The 19,317-nt window shown below is 40.6% G+C and overlaps 2 protein-coding genes across 3 annotated transcripts in view; one reads left to right on the top strand and one right to left on the bottom strand.

Annotated features, from left to right (window-relative positions):
- Positions 1 to 3,959, bottom strand: part of lrtm2a (leucine-rich repeats and transmembrane domains 2a) — a 32,009-nt gene extending 28,050 nt beyond the window's left edge. The window contains exon 1 of the mRNA XM_022196548.2: positions 3,076 to 3,959. The gene's annotated coding sequence lies outside the window, so the exon portion shown is untranslated. The remainder of the gene's footprint in view (positions 1 to 3,075) is intronic.
- The window catches only part of cacna2d4a (calcium channel, voltage-dependent, alpha 2/delta subunit 4a), a 102,123-nt gene that overhangs the window by 61,175 nt on the left and 21,631 nt on the right, over positions 1 to 19,317 (top strand). The gene's annotated exons all lie outside the window — the stretch shown is intronic.

Raw genomic sequence — 19,317 nt, 5'->3', positions numbered from 1 at the left:
CTCCTCTCCTCGTTACAACGTGAAAGGAGGAGCGTAAACACAATTACTTCATGTATATAAAGAAAGCAGAACAGCTGGATAATGTGCAACAAAGCCAGTTTTATGTTGTATTGGTGCTACAACAGGCAATCAACAATAAATCAATTCCTTGCTACATCGAAGACTTCCAGAACACCTTGACAAAGAGGCTTATACTTAGCAGCATGTGTGCAGGTCTTTGATATGCTCACTTAAACCTATTTTTCACAGAATTCACCTCTCATATGACAGGCCGACGTGGCTTGACTATTAGTTTTTAATCAATGTGGCTGGAGTTCAGTCTAATTTGCCTCTAAATTGAAATCCGCGTGTACACACGGTGACAACTATCCATGTGTGAAAGCATGTATGTGTGTGCTGACATGTGTGAATGTGTGTGTTTGTGACATCACAGCTGTGAGCCAAATCATTCTACCTTTAACTTCCTTTTTACGCACACAGACACAAGAAGAAAACAGTATAATGTCAACATTACTGAAACAGCTGAGTGCATATGTGTGCATGGATGTTTGTGTGTCACAGTGCAGGTTGCTAACAAAGGCAGAGAGAGGTAGCCAAGCTCCCTAAATCAATTTTTAATGGCTTTCTTACACAGGAGAGGGGAGAGATTGGGACAGCATAACACACACACACACACACACACAAAACCCTTAGTACATGCCAGTCGCTTGACAAATAGAGCCACATATGTGTTGATAGGGACATGGTGCAAAAATATGTGCAGATATGTTAAGATAAGAGCAAGATACTTTAAAAACGGAAAGAACCATCAACTTTCTGAATGGCATTGAACTGCTCATCAATGGCATTCTGTTCTTCATTTGTAAAACCAAGTATAAATATTTAAATTGTGATGTTTAATCGATGTCACTTCATTGTACATCTCATTTGAAAATTTGCCAAAATGAAAGTAAAAAGATTCTGTCCGGTCAAAAAGCAATTTGCAACTCGGCTGAACTGCAGGCTGTGTACGCACAGAGGAGTTAGGAGATATAGATGGAAGCAAACTAAAATATAAGTAGTAAAATATTAATAGTGTGTAAAGTTATAATTTTAACACCTGCGGGCATATGGAAAAGGGATTCCAGAAATTCAACTTTGCTTTTGTTCTTTTTTTATAATTTATGTGTCACACTGCACAGAAGACATTTTTTAGCTCTCTCTGTTTGTAGTCCTGGTTGTGCTGTTTCCATGGAGGTGCAGGAATTTGCATTGCAGCAAAATGAAACACAGCAACAGGAGCAAAACATGACCAGAAGCTGCTTTGAGTTTAGAGAGTCGATAAGTGGTTTTACACTGGACATCATCTGTAGTGTTAGCCATGCTGCTTAGTAGACATGTCAAACTACTGCACTTACCACATAGTCAGTTAGAGGTCATAACTGTTTTGTCTAGAAGTACGTCAGAATGCATTTACGTTACTGGAACGACAGACAATCGCCTTTCACTGTCAGCTAATGTGAAGCGGCACAAAAGCCTTGAGGACGTTAGAGTGACGAGGCGTCACACCCACTGCATCATCATATGATGACACTGCAGCAGCTCTTTTAAGTTAATCGCTCTTACATCACACCTTTTAAAAGAGGGTTAGACTACAAAGTGCTATACAGCAGGTAAAAAAGCAGAGACACAATATCCAGTGGCATCCGACTGAGAATCAACAGGGCACCGTTTAATAGGACCCATCAAGGGTTTCAAAAGGATTACAATTACATAAGACATTGTGAAGGTACAGAGAAAGGACACACTGAAGTATTATCTTTTTGATAAATACTCACACTAAATTACTTTATCTTTAATTTCATGACCAAGTTTTCTGCCAGGTTTCCATGATATTTATGCTTTTTTTTTAAGTGAAAGCCACATCACATGAGGATGATTGTACTATACTGCATGTGGAGGCATAGCAGAAGACATCTAACATATAAGCTGTAGTTTACAGATCAGTCCTGATGTTCCAGCTAGTGTATTAGCACTGGCCTTGCTTGTATTGGTGCTGTGTGTTAGTGACTCACTGCACCAATAGCACTATAATGTAGCACTGGGATGTGCAGCAATTTTGGTGTGCTTGTGAAAGTCAGAGCTGCAGATCAAATAACACCATCAGATTTAGACTTTTAGGCAAGCACATCCGATACAAAAGAAACTTCAAACATTTTAAACTGCCATTATTTTACCTATTTGGACTTATATGAGTTTGGATTTTGGAACATACATGGTATATATTAATCAGCCAGGTGTTACTGACATTATATCACATGATTTGGTCCAGAAGCAAGAAGTTAGAAAAGCTCTTTGGACATTCTTGTAGCTTTGCAATTTTGCTGCAATGGTTGGACTGAATGGGGAACTTTTGAAAACCTCATGTAATTTTAACCACATCTGTGGTTGGTGCTTCTGGCATATTTATGCCAGCTGTGCCAAATATATTTTAAGAATTGCTGTGTGTAAACCATAGCTATTCTAGCTTTCAAATTGTTATTCATCAGGAGTTTCTATAAAACTTTATTTTACAGTCATAGACATTAAAAATAACACACATTTCCCAATGTTCAGACCAGATCATCTAGTGTTTGTGCCCTATAAGATATGTTCTTTTCAGACATTAGTGCACACTTTTTTAGGAGTTTTCCACATACAAAAAAGAAAGAAATCAAGGAATATCCCTGTCAAACTAAACATCTCATGAATTATGACTCTCATATTTTTCCCACTGCCCTTCTCTGCAAGCTTTACCCCAAAACCCCAGCCCAAATAGCGCTGTGAATGTGTATGTTGTTTGTGTACACAAACCAGCCTCAGGGCTGACATTTTCAGCATCCACCTCCTCACAGCATGCACCTTTTGCCACTTCAAAAATGCCCATTTGTTTGCAGAGAAAAAGGCAATTCTGTCAGTGTCTGTAGTCTACTTTGTGTGGCACAATACATCTTTAATTCTAGTCATAAATTGAAATGAGGAACAGCTACGTTGAAATGAGGAGTGTGAGTGCATGAGTGAGGTGAAGAAAACTAACACAGCCACCAACAGACTTACCTTAAGACCAAATATCTCAGACAGCACCGGTCTTATAGCGCTCTGCCATCAGCCATCCCTCCATGAATATTGTTTTTATGAAATAATAATAAAAAAAATCAAAAATCTTTCACAGGACAAAACATCGAAGAGAAAAACTGCCGCCCCTACAGTTAAAGAAATCCATACATTCAAGATCCTGGTCAAACGAATAATGTAGGAATAATCCTTCTTTCTGTATGGAGACAATCCCCCAGCTTCCCTTCAACCCACCAATGAATAGTGAAAAAAGGAGGGATTGTGAAACGGGGGAAAAATCAGGGATTGTAGAGAGGAGGGGGGGGGAAACGAGGTGAAGAGAGGCTTAGAGACACAAGAGGAGGGAGGAGAGGGTAAGGTCCTTAGAGGGAGAAGGATGGTAGATAGTTAATCCTTTTCTTCTGGATCTATTCCCTATATCAATGATACGTCCGGCGCTGTCCTGCTTCTTGTGCGCTGCTGTGCGTCTCGGAGTGTGTGTGGAGAGCAGAGAGACGGAGTGTGTGTCTGAAAAGAGAGAGAGAGCGAGAGAGAGCGAGAGAGAGACAGCGGCGTTGTGTTGCTGGCGTCATGCGCTACCCCTCTCTGAGTGTCGCTATGTTTGTGATTCCTGCACTCAGCACGCGTCGGAGTGTGTGTATGTGTGTGTTTATCCACGCGTGTACACTTGAGGGCTGTCTTTCCGGTGTGTCTTTGTGCACAACCACCTCCCCTCCTCCTCCTCCTCCTTCTTCTTCTTCTTCTTCTTCTTCTTCTTCTTTTTCTTCTTCTTTTTCCCCCGTATGTGTGTGCAGTCGTGCATGTGGCAGGAGAATATGTGTGTGTGTGTGCCTTGTCAAATATAGTAACATTAGTGTATGCTGCCTCTGTCTGCCTGCAGCTCTCCCACAGTGACAGGGAGAGGATGAGGGGAGGTGGAATACCGAGAGAGTGATAATACGAAAGCTGAGAGAGGGGTAAGGTAAAAGTAGAGAGAGAGACAGAGTGGGAAGAGAGGAAGAGGGTGGGATGAGGTTGATTGGAAAGGGGATGGAAAGAGAGAAAGAACGCAATGGAAGGAAGGAGGGAGGGATCAGCTGATTTCACTGAAGATGAGAATCTCCCTCTGCCACATGGGCTTTTCTCCTCCCTGTCCCCCCCACCCCCACCCCTTCTCACGTCTCCCTCGCTCGGCTTTCATTTTCATCCTATTCCCCGTGGCAGCTCTCGTATCGGCTGGCTTTGTGTGTCTGTGGTGTGTGTTTGTGTAGATGGCTGTACGAGCATCCTTTTAAAGTGTGTTCATTATTCACGCTGTGCGCCTACAAATCCAAACGATGAAATGATGTGTTTTAGATTAAACGGATTATAGTTAAGGTTATGGTAAATCCCCGAGAAATGTACGTATAAGCCAAGGCAGGGTTCCCTCAGTGGCTATTGTGAGAAAGCACAAATGATTCTGTGGATGACAATGTTGACAATTTTCAAGACAGACGGTGTCAAGGGGTGAGTGTGGGGAGGGCATGAACTGATGGGTGGATTGTGTTTGTTTGCACACAGCATATAATTACTTGGCTGCTACCTTACATGGACTGAATCGCGCGCGTGCGCACACACACACACACACACACACACACACACACACACACACACACACACACACACACACACACACACACACACACACACACACACACATTGTGTTGCTAATGAGCATGTGAATCATTTGGCACAGTTGGTGGTGTTTAAACGAGAGACTAGTTGTTTCCATAAGGAATCGATCCAGAACTTTTTATCAACCAAGCATCTTTTTTTCCCACTCTCTCAGACATTGTTAAAAATTCTTATCCAGTTGGTTTTCAAGCTGTCTGTTTTTCTTCCCAACAGACTGAAAGCCACTTGTATTGTTTTCGGTCTCCCTTTTATCGTGTCACTTTTGCTAATCTTCTTAGGATAGAGGCTGCCCATCAGCCAGACATGTGAGATTTTGCTGCACTGCTGAAGTGTCCTTGAGCAATACATTAATCCCTGCCCGCTCTGAGGCCATCGCAATGTAGCTGATCCTAACCTCCGACCTTCCTGGAACAAGTGGCATGAAAGGAAAATCGATGGCACGTCACCTTGGAGCTGCACCTGTCAATACTTTATTAGAAGAGATCAAATGACTCTTTGTGGCGTAAATGGTGGAGACGCATCGAGCAGCGCGAAGGATTGAGATCAGGGTTAATTCCCAGTTCAAGGTGTCACTAACTGTGACAGAGAATTATTGTCCTCAGCGCTGCTCAGCTTTTCAGGAGATTTTAGCATCCTTTGGTTTGTTCTTTGGGTTTTGAAACTTCAAGGCTACTAGACGCAGCTGCTATTAGCAATGAAAAGCTCTGATAAACTTACTATATAATATCTGTCCAGAGCTAAAGTTCACAACTTCCTGGTGAACATATTGGAGCACTTAGCAGCTTAAAGTGCCAAAGATTTGTCTCAGGTGTTGGTGGAGACCAAAGCAGAGTTAAAGGTGAGTGATATTTTACACATTTCAGGACAGATTTTAGAGGAAGTGCAACGTTTTGCATACAACTAAACAGTGAAACCAGCAATTAAGCTGTGTAAATACCTAATAATGAAATTGAGTAAACTGAAAAAATTGAAATCTAACTGAAATGTTGTAATAGAAACGCATAATATTGATTGGACCCGCCATCCAGCACTTCTGTTTTATTCATCAGCAGCACCTATCTGTACATTTTCCTGAGTTTGCACAGCCAAGTCTGTGCACAAAACACTGTGCTGGTCAGCTACCCAATGCACTCATACAAAGATACAACCTGAACATGAGTCCTCTGGTTTCATGCCCAAATGCAGGCACTGTGCTGGCTTTATGTCATGAATGTAGTTCCTGGCAAACACAAGTCTATTTTAACTGCCAGTAGCTGCTGCCAGCGTTGGCTATAGGACTCATTCTTCAGCCGTAGCTGTGGAAGATGATTGGCTAGAATGACTGGAACAGCAGTGGAGGTGAAATATGCAGTTCTACATAAAAGTTTTATTTTGTTGTGTATTATTGCGGAAGGATTTTCGAGTAGAAAGAAAGCCTGCTGTTGAAACAGTGATGTAATGGCTCCGTACGAGTGTGAGCATGTGTGTGTGTTATCCCAAAGGAGTAATTAGTCCTCTAATTAGTCCTGCCCCTCCCCTCCGGAGTGCAGGGGTCAGTGGACAGGGTCAGCTGCTTGGAGCTGCTGAGAATTTAGTGCCACAGCTCAAGGACACTTTTCCACAGTGGACACTCAGTATCAAGCATAGAAGCAGTGCTGAAAGGCCTGCGCTGTTAAAAACAGACAAATGGTTTATGACTATTATTTACTGGCTGACATGTTTCAGCACCTGCAGTTATCAGCACTATTCACAAATCAGTGGAAACATCATCAGTTCTGTCAGTGCCTCCCCAGCTGACACCATCCCTTCATGTTTAATCTCAGAGACTTTCACTTACGCACCATCCATAGGCTCATGATCAGCCAGAGATCTGCTTTACAGGTGAAGCTTTACAGAGAGCAGAGACGACAGACTTTGAGGCAGCGCTCTCATGTCACATCCTTTTGCTTCACTCTATATTCAATTTCTTTCTACTTTGACTTTGTTTGTCAGTGACCTTACAGTTAGCAGCAGATGAAATGACAGCTGTCTGTGATGTAACCTGAAAGCAATCCATGACACATGAAAAGGAGAAAAATCTTTCATATATCCAGCCTGTTGATCATAGAGTTCTTACACTTATACTTCTCAAATTGCCAGTGGCTTTTGGGATAAAATGAATTGCATGTGGAGAAACAGATGCCTCTGGAATTACATTTACTGTTTAGAATAAATGTAGATTTTCTAGGAAGCTGGGCCACCAAAAAAAGATGCTGGAAAATGAAAATGAAAATACATTTTGTAGCCTTAATTCTACATGATATGATGTGTAATTTATAGTTAGTAATAACAATATAGATGGATGGATGGATGGATAGATAGACCTGACTAAACTAAAGAATCAATGCTTCTTACCAGTTATCATTAATTATATCCAATTTTCCCAATAGATTCACAGTATTAATGTAGAATTTAGCAGTTCCATCAAAGAAAGAGGAAATATTTTTCAAACTCCTGTATGTTTGTAAATGTATTTTCTCAGTGTTTTGATGTCAAAAAGTTCCTTAAAAAAATGGTAATTTTATAATTATTCACAGCTATGGTTACAGATTTTTAGTGATACTTGACATTAGACATGTAAATACACATATTTGTGTAATTTTATTGATATTTTCATGTATTTATATGGGGAAAACATAATAGGAAAAATTCCATAAATGTACTGATTTTTCTTTTCTTTTTGCAGTGGTTGATAATAGAGCATGTGTATAACAAAAATGTCTCAAATGTATAGGTGTTGAAATGAAGCACTCACTGGGTTTGTTCCTAATAGTTAGTTTCATTTGATAAACAACAGTGTGTGAACTGTGACTGGCCCATCTCCTCCAGCAGCTCCTCTGAGGTTCTGCTCACTGATTGAGAAGGAAAAGGTTTTTAACACCAGATAAGAACGCAAGGTGAGGCTTGATTTATTCGGTTCTCCAAGGGATATGTCCACTTTTTTGGCCTGTTTATGTGTCTGGCAAAGAGGCCTTCTGGCGTGGGGATCCTTTGTAAGTGCCAGCACCTCCTGCCAAGGCGACTTTTATGGCCAGTTCTGTTCCAGCAATGATGCAGGAAATACGTGCTATGAAAAATGATCACTGGCAATAGTGTGGAGCAAGAAAGTGCATTTTTTAATCTTTCTGTCTGGCTATCATAGTGTTGCTCTGCATTTTTCAGTCAGATATATTCATTCCCTAGTTGCAGGAATATTGGTTTATTTATTATCTTGGAGGTATGATTAAATCCCTGCGGTCCTCACTGCCCATTGCCTCCAAAATTGATGATAATTTTGCAGCATTCATTGTAAGGTGATGTGTATGCAGTACCACCCGTGCACTCTTCTATTCTTCCCCTTTTCTCCCTACTAGGTCTTCCCTCTACTCTGTCTCCCTCTTTCTCTATCTCTTTAAACTCACCCCACCTCCTCCCTCGCCTAGTAATTTACTGTGCTATTGGGTGAGTGTCACTGAAGATGAATTGGCTCCAGCCTTTGTATTAACACCAGGTCTGGCCAGGCACGTTTAGCACTGCTACCACTAGTTCCTGCATAGAGCAAGTCACTTCGAGACGCTATCCATCTTTTTGCACACATGGAGACACACATGCACACGCACACACATCAGCAGAGGTTTTGTATATGTCCATGGTTTCATCCCAGGAGTCGCCAGTGTCGCCGTTCCCATCCATCAGCTTTCTCTGTCATCCGTGAATCAGCCTCATATTGACCAGACAGTTTTATGGGCTTTTGGTCAATATGGTCAATGAGGATTGCTCCAATAAAAATCCATCATGTTTTAATTCACAGTCTGAGGCACATTTTTCCAGACGAGCTTTTATCCCAAGTGCGTCTGCAATTTTATTCTTACGTTTCCCCCTCGGCAGCAACTATTTTGCACAGTATTGCATTAAACGTATTAAAAGTCTCAAAAAATTGGACTACATTACCAGAATACTTCCTCCCTTGTCACCATAAATTCTTTCTCTAAATTGGAGGAGGTAGCACACAACTGTATTTTCAGTGAGTTCAGATTTAAATATCTACAGAAATAGACTCTTGAACTTCACTGAAATGTGATGGTTTTTGGGATAAGGTGCATCTCCAGTGGAGACATCATGCTGCACTTCTCACAAATCATATTTATTTATTGATTTGGTTGGTTGGTTGGTTGGCTGTCTGGTTGGTTGGTTGGTTGGTTGGTTGGTTGGTTGGCTGGCTGTCTGGTTGGTTGGTCAGTTGGTTGGTTTTTCTATCAAATCAAGCAGCATGTGACTTCCTAATATACTTCCTCTACTAAAAACCAAACGGTCAAAAGTTAAGCATCAGGATCAAAAAGGGGTCACTCAGGCTTCCTGTTAAAGATTTGTAATCTCTCAGCTGAAACAAAAATAATCCAGATGACATCACAGAGGGTATTTTCAGACTTTGGAACACATCCCCCAGAGCTACAGAAGATGTCATACAACTTCTTTCCCAGGATGATTAGAGTGTCTTACACATAGACCCCAAAAGCTTCAGTAGCAGGCAGCTGAATTTCTTTTTTGTGGTTCTTGAAGACATTTCATCTTTCGTCTAAGACGCTTTCTCAGTTCTGCACGATTGATAGGGATTTTGCCACTCCTAAATCACATGACTATTGGCCTATTAATGACCCAAGACTCACAGAAAAACCCAAACACAAGCTGAAGAATGTATATGCAGTGCAATACTAAACAGCTACTCCATTAGCACGTAGTACAACACAGGAACTCATCGTGGGAAAAACTAAGCAGTCCACCTACAAATAAAGAATGAAGGGCATTCATTTGAGGGCTGCAATGTCCACTCTCTGGACAGAGTGAAGGAAGCCATTTATTTTCAACTGCATCAGCCATCTTTAAACTGAAGTGGGAGATTAGAACACCATTTATCAAGTGCTTTCCAAAAAGTCTCATCATCAGGAACCCCCTTGATCTGACTGTTTCACAACCATTCAGACGTTGAGGTATGTGAATCTTGGGTCACTAATGAGCCATTAGTCAAGTGATCTGGGGTTGACAGGTTATATGTGGGACTCCATCAGTCAGTTGCAACTAAAGTAAGCTCTTGGATGACAGATAAATGTCTTCAAGAACCAAATAAACTCCAGTTGTCTTCTACGGAAGTTTATAGAGTCACCATGATCTGGTTGGCGAAGAATCTACGCAGACTTATGCACAGAGTAGATGAAAGTTAAACATAGCCTGAAGCCACTGTACAAGTGGCTTAAACCTGCATTCTTTCAAATGACCAGTAGTGGACGACTCCTCTGGTTGCAAAAGGAAGTCAGATTGTACAGAAGTCTATGAGAAAATGGCTCTAATTGTTTGCTTGAGCGGTTACCTCAGTAGACATTTTCCTATTGATTTGATTGTTTTAAACACTGGTTTTGTGTCTCCTCTGATACAGCATGATGTTCATTTTGTAAATCATAGTATCATTTAGAGTAATATAGACAATAAAGCGGGGTATGCTTTACAGCATGGCTACCTTGTGACCAAGATGGTGACAGACAAATGCTAAACTGGAGGTTTAAGAACGGCTCTCCACAAACCCATGGGCAACATCACAGTGGCTACGTCAGTGTTTTGTGCAGTCTTTGGTCTTATGATTATAGTAATCTGAACTCAGTGAATAAATTCCTGTCCTTGAGGGCAATCATCATTTTAATCAACCTTATTCAATGTAACACCATATTTGCAGCCATATTTGCACAGATTCAACAGCATTATATTTATATTTGGAATATTGAATATAATTAATGATATACCTGCGTCATTATAGTATTAATAGGACACTCACACATTATGTGTGACTCTAAAACCATTGTTTGTCAGCTGCCTTTGCATCTTTGTTTTTGGAAAACGTGGCTGAAAGTGAACATGGTGTTTCCTCCTTTTTAAAAAAACAGCAGCTAACATATGGGGACGACCAACAACAGGCCCATCTGGGATCTTGACCTTAAGACACTCAATGTGTGCAGCCAGCCTTGTCTGTTGTATTTCCTTGTAGCACGCTTTCCGCCATGGCAGGGTAAATTAAGTGGTGCGGTCGACGGATTATGAAGCATTTTAGGGACACACACGCTCTCAGTCGCGCAAACACACACTGTCACATAAAGTTTATCCCCTTGGAGAGACTCATTAATTTGGCCAAGTTGATTTGTTCTGAAAGGCGCTGAATTCATCACAGCTAGACAGATGGTACAGGGATTTCCTAGAGGAGAGGAAAACGCCGTGAGAGAGAGTGGCATGAGGCAGACAGGAGATGTGGGTGAGGGTAAATAAGAATAACATGGAAGGCAGTGAACAGGTGAACCAGAGAGGATGAAAACAACAACAGAGGCACGCAGAGAGTGAAATTAAATAACTGATGTAGACAAGCTACAAGAGAGAAAAGCAGGATTGACGTGAAAAGAGAGAGGAATAGCTGAGCGATAAAGAGGGGAGAGATGAGTGAGGACCATCTGTCCTTTTAGAGAGAGACAGAAAAAGTGAAGAGGAGGGAGGAGAGAGAATTGAATGGAGCAAACATGGAGGAAAGCGAGGTGGAAAATAGTTTTTGCATACTTTTCTGCCTAAGCTTTTATTCTTTCTTCCTTCAGCTAAGAGTAACAGTTAATGATTTTTGAAAATATGCTTTTTTTACTTTGCTTTGAGCGGGGTGATCAAGACTAGCTCAACACAAAGACTGAGGCTTTTGTCTAAAGTGGAAAAAAACACACCTAATGCCTGTCAATCTCCTTAATGTTTTGAAATTATGGTACACAATTGTACAGTTTTATGTCAGTGTCAAGCTTGCAGTTTGTTATTTTGCCCTGGTGTGGTCTAAAACTTCAATTTAGGCAAGTTTATGCAACATTAAGCATCTTGTTGGTTTCAGAAATGACAAAAAATAAATAAATTATTACACAAGTTCACATAAGGTATCATCTCTGCATGAACCAACACATTTCATTATGAACTCTGTTTGGCCCAGAGCTACTGAGCAGGCACATTATTTATTGTTCACCGAACAGGCAATAAGTGTTATGCCTTTAAAATTTAAACACAAAATTTAAAGCCATAATTAAATTAGCTTACTGAGGTAATGAAAAAGAGGTCATCAGATAAGAAAAGACACACACACCCTTCAAGAAGTTGATCTCCTTTCACATTATAAAAGATCGAGTAGATAATTGAACTTCATAGCAAATTAGTGCCTCACATTGTCCGCACTTTATTTCCTTTTTTTTTATGTGTGGCCAAAAAAACCCTGTTATGAGCACAAACTACCATGTGAACACTGAGAACAGGAGAAAGAGCACAGCGGTTTGCCTTCACTCTTTCTTTCTCTCTCGTATACACACAGGAACATGTTTTTCCTTGTCTCTCCACTATGAATGATTTAGTGAGTGTGCCTCCAACAGGCCTGCTCGAGAAGGCTGTGAAACTAGGTTAACTTAAGGTAGGCTCTGTCCACACACAAATACAGCCGATGTCAGCAGCATTTATTTCCATTTTATGGAAGCCTGCCATGCATTTAACTCTCTACTGCACCTGCTCCGGCACCTTTAAGATGCCTAAACGAGCGTGATGCAATCATCTTTCCATCAAATGTGTCAGAAAATGAACTTGGAAGCCTAGAATTCTCGTTTTTAGATACTTTCTCTATGACGAAAACGGCACCTGCTTGATATTTAGCTTGAGTTTTCACCCACATGCATTTCATAGGTTTGTGCATAATTCAAAGCAGTCTGCGCCAAAACACGTGCCACCACTCCACTCTTTCAACTCAAAGATATCATGTGGCTCTGAATGTGCGTGCGACGCAGTTTGCATCCTTGACGTTCAAAAAGTTGGACACGACAAAGTGAGAGACACTTCTAGAGAGAGGAAGAGGGGAGATTATGGTGAGAGAGGAGGAGGAGGATGAGAAGGATGAGGGAGGGAGGTTGAGTCATCATGCTTTCATCCAATCCCTGTACTCTGCCTGTTGCTTTGGTAACGTGATGTCAGTGCAGCCTCTGGCGACTCCTGTGAGGTTAGCGAGCGTTAGCACAGAGGTGTGTGTTTTCTGTTAAAGTTGTCCCCAAAACACTTTACTTTGAAAAGTCTGAGGTCAGGTTTCAGTGTTTATCAGTTGTAATAGTTAACCTGGGGTCGTGCATCCTTGTGGGTCTTTGTTTATTCGTGTCTATGTGTGTATTGTGTGTTTGCTTATTTGAATTGAAGAATGTGTTTGAGTTTAAATGGTTCAGTGAGTGCACGTTTCTTCTCCCTGCTTGTAAGTACATATGTGAGTGGGCATGTTCAGACATCAAGGATTTCTATTCAAACTGATCTTTATAATCAGCTGTTACAGAACTTTTTTCCCTCTCTCTCTTTCTCTCTCTTGCGGTCGACCAGAATTTGCAATAACTCCTTTTACTGGCTGGAACAAAGTTTGTTGCCTGGCAACATCACTTTATTGAACTCTCTCCATCAGAAAGTCATGATATCTGCTGAGGCTTTTGGTGAACGCTGCTGCTTTTGGGAAACACAAACCGTAATTTCAGTATTTGTGTTGAAAGGTTATTCAGTTCTGTGTGTGTGTGCAGAGAATTTCGGTTATGTCAGGGTTGTGAAACCTTGAAAAAATACGTGGGAGGGGACATGTTAGTCAGATAAAGGATGCCCTCATCCAGAGTGACTTACAATATTGGAATATGCTTCAGGTCTAAAACATGCCAAGAGGCCAAAGCACAACATCATTTCTCTACTATATGTGTTACATAAATAGACGTTCTTAAATATATAGAGCTATAATATTGGAGCTTATTAAATTACCCCTCAGTTAACACTCTTGCCTGGTAATTGCCTGTTAGCAAATAGTGTTTTGATGGCATTCTACGCTAATTTACGTAATAAGTCTCTGAACTGGGCTGAACCAACCAGCATAATAATAACTGGGTTGATAATAGCAGGGTAATTAATAGCTCCCCATGAATAGGCTGGTTTGAGTGTCAAACTGGCAAGAAAACAAAACAACTTCCATTAAAATTTCAAAATGAAACCCAAAGGTTTGTAAATGCAGTGAATAAAAATGAAACAGTTTGTATCTTGGCAGCATTACTGGCAGTTTACTTCTCTGAGATCAATGTTTTGCTCCTGTGCGTGCCGCTTTCCCTTGAGTCACAAAAGTCCTTCGTACTGTTAATGAAAACACGGAGAGAGAACTTCATTTATCAGTTACACAAGGAGCACTTACGTGTTGGACTGGCAAACACATTTTTTTATTTGACATAGTGTGCTGAAACATCTTAGTGCCCCAGTAATATTCATTCATCAACAACACACCGCAGCAATAAAACAACAAGCTATTTTTTTATTCAAGTCATTACAGAAATCCCTTTTTGCCCCGTCTTATCCATCTTTCCTCTCAATTTTGAGCTCTAACGCTGTTTTCTTATCTTGAAATGTCATAGTTTTTTCCTGTCTTGGTTGTTAACTGCAATAATTTGTGCAAAGACACTAAACTTATTAAAAGGAGACCAAACATGACAAAGACTAGAGCCTTTTGAAACATTAGTGGCTTCTTATTAAAAGAGGATACCAACAAAGTGGGAAGAAAGGTGAAAAAACAAAAAATGTTCCGTACTGCCTCTCGCTCTGTTTTATCTTACTGATGAGTGTTTGACATTTGTCGATAAGAACTGTAATTATGTGTTTGCTTGTTTGCGAGAGAGGCAGAGGGAAGGAGAACCCAAATGCCATTTCTGAGCAAGAAAGCTATAATCTGTGTTGATGTTTTTGTCTGTCTCTTTGTCTGTGTCGATGTGTGTGCTCGTGTGTGTACATCACCGAGTGTGTCCCTGTGTGCACAAGAAACCAGAAAAGAGCGAAACATTAAAGAAAAAGCCGTGATAGCTCTTTGACATTTGTTCAGATAAACAGCAATCTTGTCGTCCACAGTCAGTTCAAATCAAACACAAGGACTTTTAAGGCTTCACAGAAGGGCCAAAGCCACTGCAGTAATACAGCTTTTGTGGATCAGTTGCTTTTTGTAATTCAGGAGCACATGAAGTTTTTCATCAAGGCGACCAGGTGAGACCACTGACAATCTTGGGGTGGACACATCAAAATCAATAAGTGAATGTCAGGGATTCAAGTGTGTTTTTTTTTCGTAAATAGATTACCTAAAAGCAGAATGACACTGAGTGACTTGTATGTTTTGATTTATTTTTTTATAGTCAGTATTGCTCATTATCTGATGTGCACAGACTTATACAGGTATCGTTAACATTTCCTTTTATTCCAGGGACCACTGTTCAAAATAGTTAAAGCAAATAAAAAGACCAAATCAAACCATCCATAGCATATTTGTGATTCCAACACCAAAAGTTCTGTCCATATCTGATGATAATTAATCTCATTACAGCCACTAATGGTAAGATAAAATGTATTTTCAATGGTAGTCAGCTACCCATAGCTGTAATTTATTAGTTTCTTTATTCAATAGAGGTCGCATTCTGTGTCAGTGGTAAGCCATTTATGGAGGTTGTCCTTGAAAAACTCTCTCGCTTTTGAAGATCCTGCTGCTATTTAATGGTGCAGGTATTAATAAACTCAGAGGAAAGACTCGTACAAACAATTAGAAGCAACAAAGCAAAGCACAGCAGCTGTGCAAAAACTAACATACATGAAAAAAATTGATTGATTTTAGAGAGATCTGGGTATGGCTGCTACGACTAAAGGCACAAACTTTATTGCTGCTTGCTCATCTAATGCTGCTTTCACTTACACTGGAACACAGTGGTTACATTCCCTGAAATGTGGAAGTTTCAGTGGCTGAACTTTACCTGTTAGGTCTGGGGTGAGTTTTCAGGGGTGGCCTTGGATCCTCGCTGCTCCTTCCTTGACTCATCACTGTCTCCACTATCAAACACAAATAAGAGAGGAGCTTTAATTTCAATCTGCTCAAAATGTTCCCCTCTCGATCATTTCAAATATAAAGGTTCAGTGGTCCGCAAATCATTGCAAAGATATTGTGTTTGAGGACAAGTTTCTGAATAAGTTGTGCAAAATCAACAGCTATGAAAATGAGATCAAATGAGTTCTCTAGAGTATTTTGTGTAATCATCCGTCACTTGAAGTAGACACAGACGAGGGAGACTGAGACAGGTATAAAATTTAAATTCAGTCTTGTACCTCAGGGCGCCCATCCGTGGGTGTGCTCAGAGGTAAAACAAGCTGAAAAACTTCAACCAGAGTAGGCACTCATCCACTGGGTACTCTAGGCTATTATTACCAATAAGAATAATGGCCGAACTACAGAAAAGTCAAGCTTTAATAGACCACAATTATGGCTTTTTAAGTAGGTGTGAATTTTAAATTAAGAGGTAGCTCTTAGACAAATGCACACACCATCCCTACGCTGTTTTCCTCTGCTCACCTCCTCCTGCCTCCAGTCCTTTTGTTGTCTGTACACCCAGACACACAAAACAAGCACACATATATGTGAAAGAATGAGACACGCACATACTCTCAAGCACAACCATTTGATCTCCCCGGCTCTATTATTAATAGCCACGCGTGGTTGGAATGAAAAGAGTTCCCAGCTCATAACATTATTAAAAATCAATTCATCCTCTTTCATCCCCTTTGCATTTCATCCTCTCCTTTTCCTGTCCTCCCTCTTGTCCGCCGTCATCCCTCCATCATTCTCTCTCCACCTGTGCCACCTAAGTCCATTACACCAATTAATCTGGCCCTTTAATTACAATGTCTGTGCCCCGTTGACAACCTTTCTGTGTGCACGTCCTTCCTTCACCCTGCTCTCTTTGCCAGTCTGTTGTGTAGATGTGTGCTTTTGTGCGTCACCACTTTGGTCTCGCTCTCTCTCTCTTACTTCCTTGCTTCTTTACCCCCATTGTGTATATTATATCTGCTTCACACATCTATGACAAAAACTGTCTATTGTGTGTGTGTGTATGTGTGTGTGTGAAACAGAAAAGAATGAAATGACCTCTTTACTGGTGGCCTTATTTTCGATGTCCCCTCTGCACCCGGAGACTTTAGCCGTTGTGCCAGTTTAATTTATTGACTCTGTTTGTGTGTGTGTTCCTTTATATTTAGCCTCTACTCCAGGGTCTTGCTAAGGGAGCCATCAACACTCAGCTCTGCTCACTGGTCATTTAACACAAGCTGACCTCCTGTGCCACCTCAGCACAGCACACACCCACACAGACACACTAAACGATGCCAGATATGTGTGGACATGCACAGGCAGCCATTTATAGAACCGCATGGCTACCAGGGACGTGGATGGTGTGTGTACACAGCATTAAACTTTAACCCTAAAGACTGGGGTTTTATCTAACATCCTGTATCAGGATTAGACTACCCAAATACATCCGGCCATCTGTCAAAGCTGACTTTCTTACTATTTAACCAAGAAATCAATCTTTCCGAATCTGTAAACAGGTGCTTCTGTGCATATTTTTTCCTGTTTCTGAAGTGAGACAGCAGAACCAGTCATGAAATCACTCTGAAATGCACATTATAGCGATTTCCAGGCTGCAGCTCTGAAATACATTAAACAAGGAATGCACTGAGAGAGCGCAGTAATCCACCAAGGCTGCTCAGTCATTGTATGATTTCTGACTGATAATTCCTGATAAGTTCTCAGCGGTCGATTTGTGGTAGGATTGTAATCATGTGATCGTCAGCAGGCAGCTGATGTAGTGTTCACTTGTTGTCATAGTTACAGTGACGCCATGCTGCTATCTCACAATGATACAAAAATCTTTAACAAATCCTTTGATCCAGACTATGAGCCGCATCACTGCCAAACTATAATCATTTGGTCATTGTGCCATTTCTAACCTTCTCTGATGATTTCATCCAAATTTGTTATTCAGTTTTTGAGCAATGTTGCTAACAGACAAACAGACGGACTAACGTACGCTGATTGTCACATAACTCCGCTGCGTTCCTTGGCGAAGTAATAACTGCAATGCTGTCTGACAAACTTACCAAACACATGAGTTAAAAATGAAACTGTGCTGTAAATTCAATGGTATTTTGTCTGTAAAATAATTGGCCATGCTGTCAATGAAATACACAGAGTCTTCTTCCTGAAGGGGTCATGGTCAGCAGCTGCTCAGATGTTTTTAAAGCTACAGAGACTGAAACACCTTGTTTATAACAGGACTTACAAAAAGAGTTGTACAGTCATAGTGAAATTAACCATTTTTGCCATGGTGTCCACAGTTTTGCATCATGCTGTCAATCACAGAGGCAGAGAGTCTTCTTCCTGAAGGGGGCGTGGCCAGCAGCAGCTCAGATGGATTTGAAACAGTTCGTTTAGAACAGGGATACAATCAGGAGTTGTACAGTCATGGTAAAAAATTAACCGTCTTTACAAAATTTTGAGCTGAAAAATTGAAAAACATATTCTGGGGACAAGAAAGATTTTTATTAGTTTGCTGAAAAGGGACACATACAAGACCTTTGATGCAAACATGTCACTTTGGGGTATTAGGACAAGAACACTATGGGACTGATCAACAATAAACAACAATAAAACCCAATAATGGATTGTAAATAAATTCTAAATTATAATAAACTGCTTCCATAAACAATCTCTTGGGGGTTTATATTATAGTAAGTATCAATTTTCTTATAAATGGTTTCCGATTAGAAGTATGTAAACAGAATTTGTAGGAAACAGGATCCCAAGGGCCACACTTTTACATTCACTCTTTACAGCATTATCTTTGGGTGTTCACAGTTTACACTTTAACTGTATTTTACGCAATAACATAAAAAATATCTTCAGTGATGTACCTGCAGTATAATGATATGAATCCCTCTGTGTACATAAAACTGTGTTACTCATGCATAGTTATATCTTTATCTTTGGTGTACTCTGTCTGTGTTTATTACTGTTCATCTGTCAGTTTTTCATTCTACCTGTCCATCTTTGTTTCTGCCTTTCTGACTACTTGTCTTACTCTATAATACGTATAGAGCACAAATATGCATATTACTGTGCAACAATGCAGTAAGGCTTAGAGTCTGTAGTGTGTTTATCCTTTGTTCCAGGCCCATTTTTCTTTTTGCCAGTCGTTCACAGTTCACATCCCACCGTCTCTCTTGCTTCTATCTCGCCAGTGTAATAACCAATTAACTCCAGCTCTTGGTGGCTTAAATTTTTTATTTATTTCCTCATTAATTCATTTCCTGTTGAAAGCGTACTCAACTGTGATTGGCAACTTGTGTTAATTGCACGTCAGACTGTGAGTGTACAAGATATGCTCTCTCTCTCTCTCTCTCTCTCTCTCTCTCTCTCTCTCTCTCTCTCTCTCTCTCTCTCTCTCTCTCTCTCACTGTCTCTCTCTCTCTCACAAACACATACACATATACAAGCTCATGAGCACACATTTTCTCTTTCATGCTTGCAAGGCCGTGCATATCCTTGTATACACAAATGTAAGCAAACTAAACACACATTAAGTGTTAAATGCTCGCAGGCTGTGCACACACACACCCACACCCGCACACACACACACACACACATCTATGCCAGCA

The sequence above is a fragment of the Acanthochromis polyacanthus genome, chromosome 1 (assembly GCF_021347895.1).
Source record: "Acanthochromis polyacanthus isolate Apoly-LR-REF ecotype Palm Island chromosome 1, KAUST_Apoly_ChrSc, whole genome shotgun sequence".
Classification (NCBI taxonomy): domain Eukaryota; kingdom Metazoa; phylum Chordata; class Actinopteri; family Pomacentridae; genus Acanthochromis; species Acanthochromis polyacanthus.
This window is presented reverse-complemented; position numbering and strand designations above follow the sequence as displayed.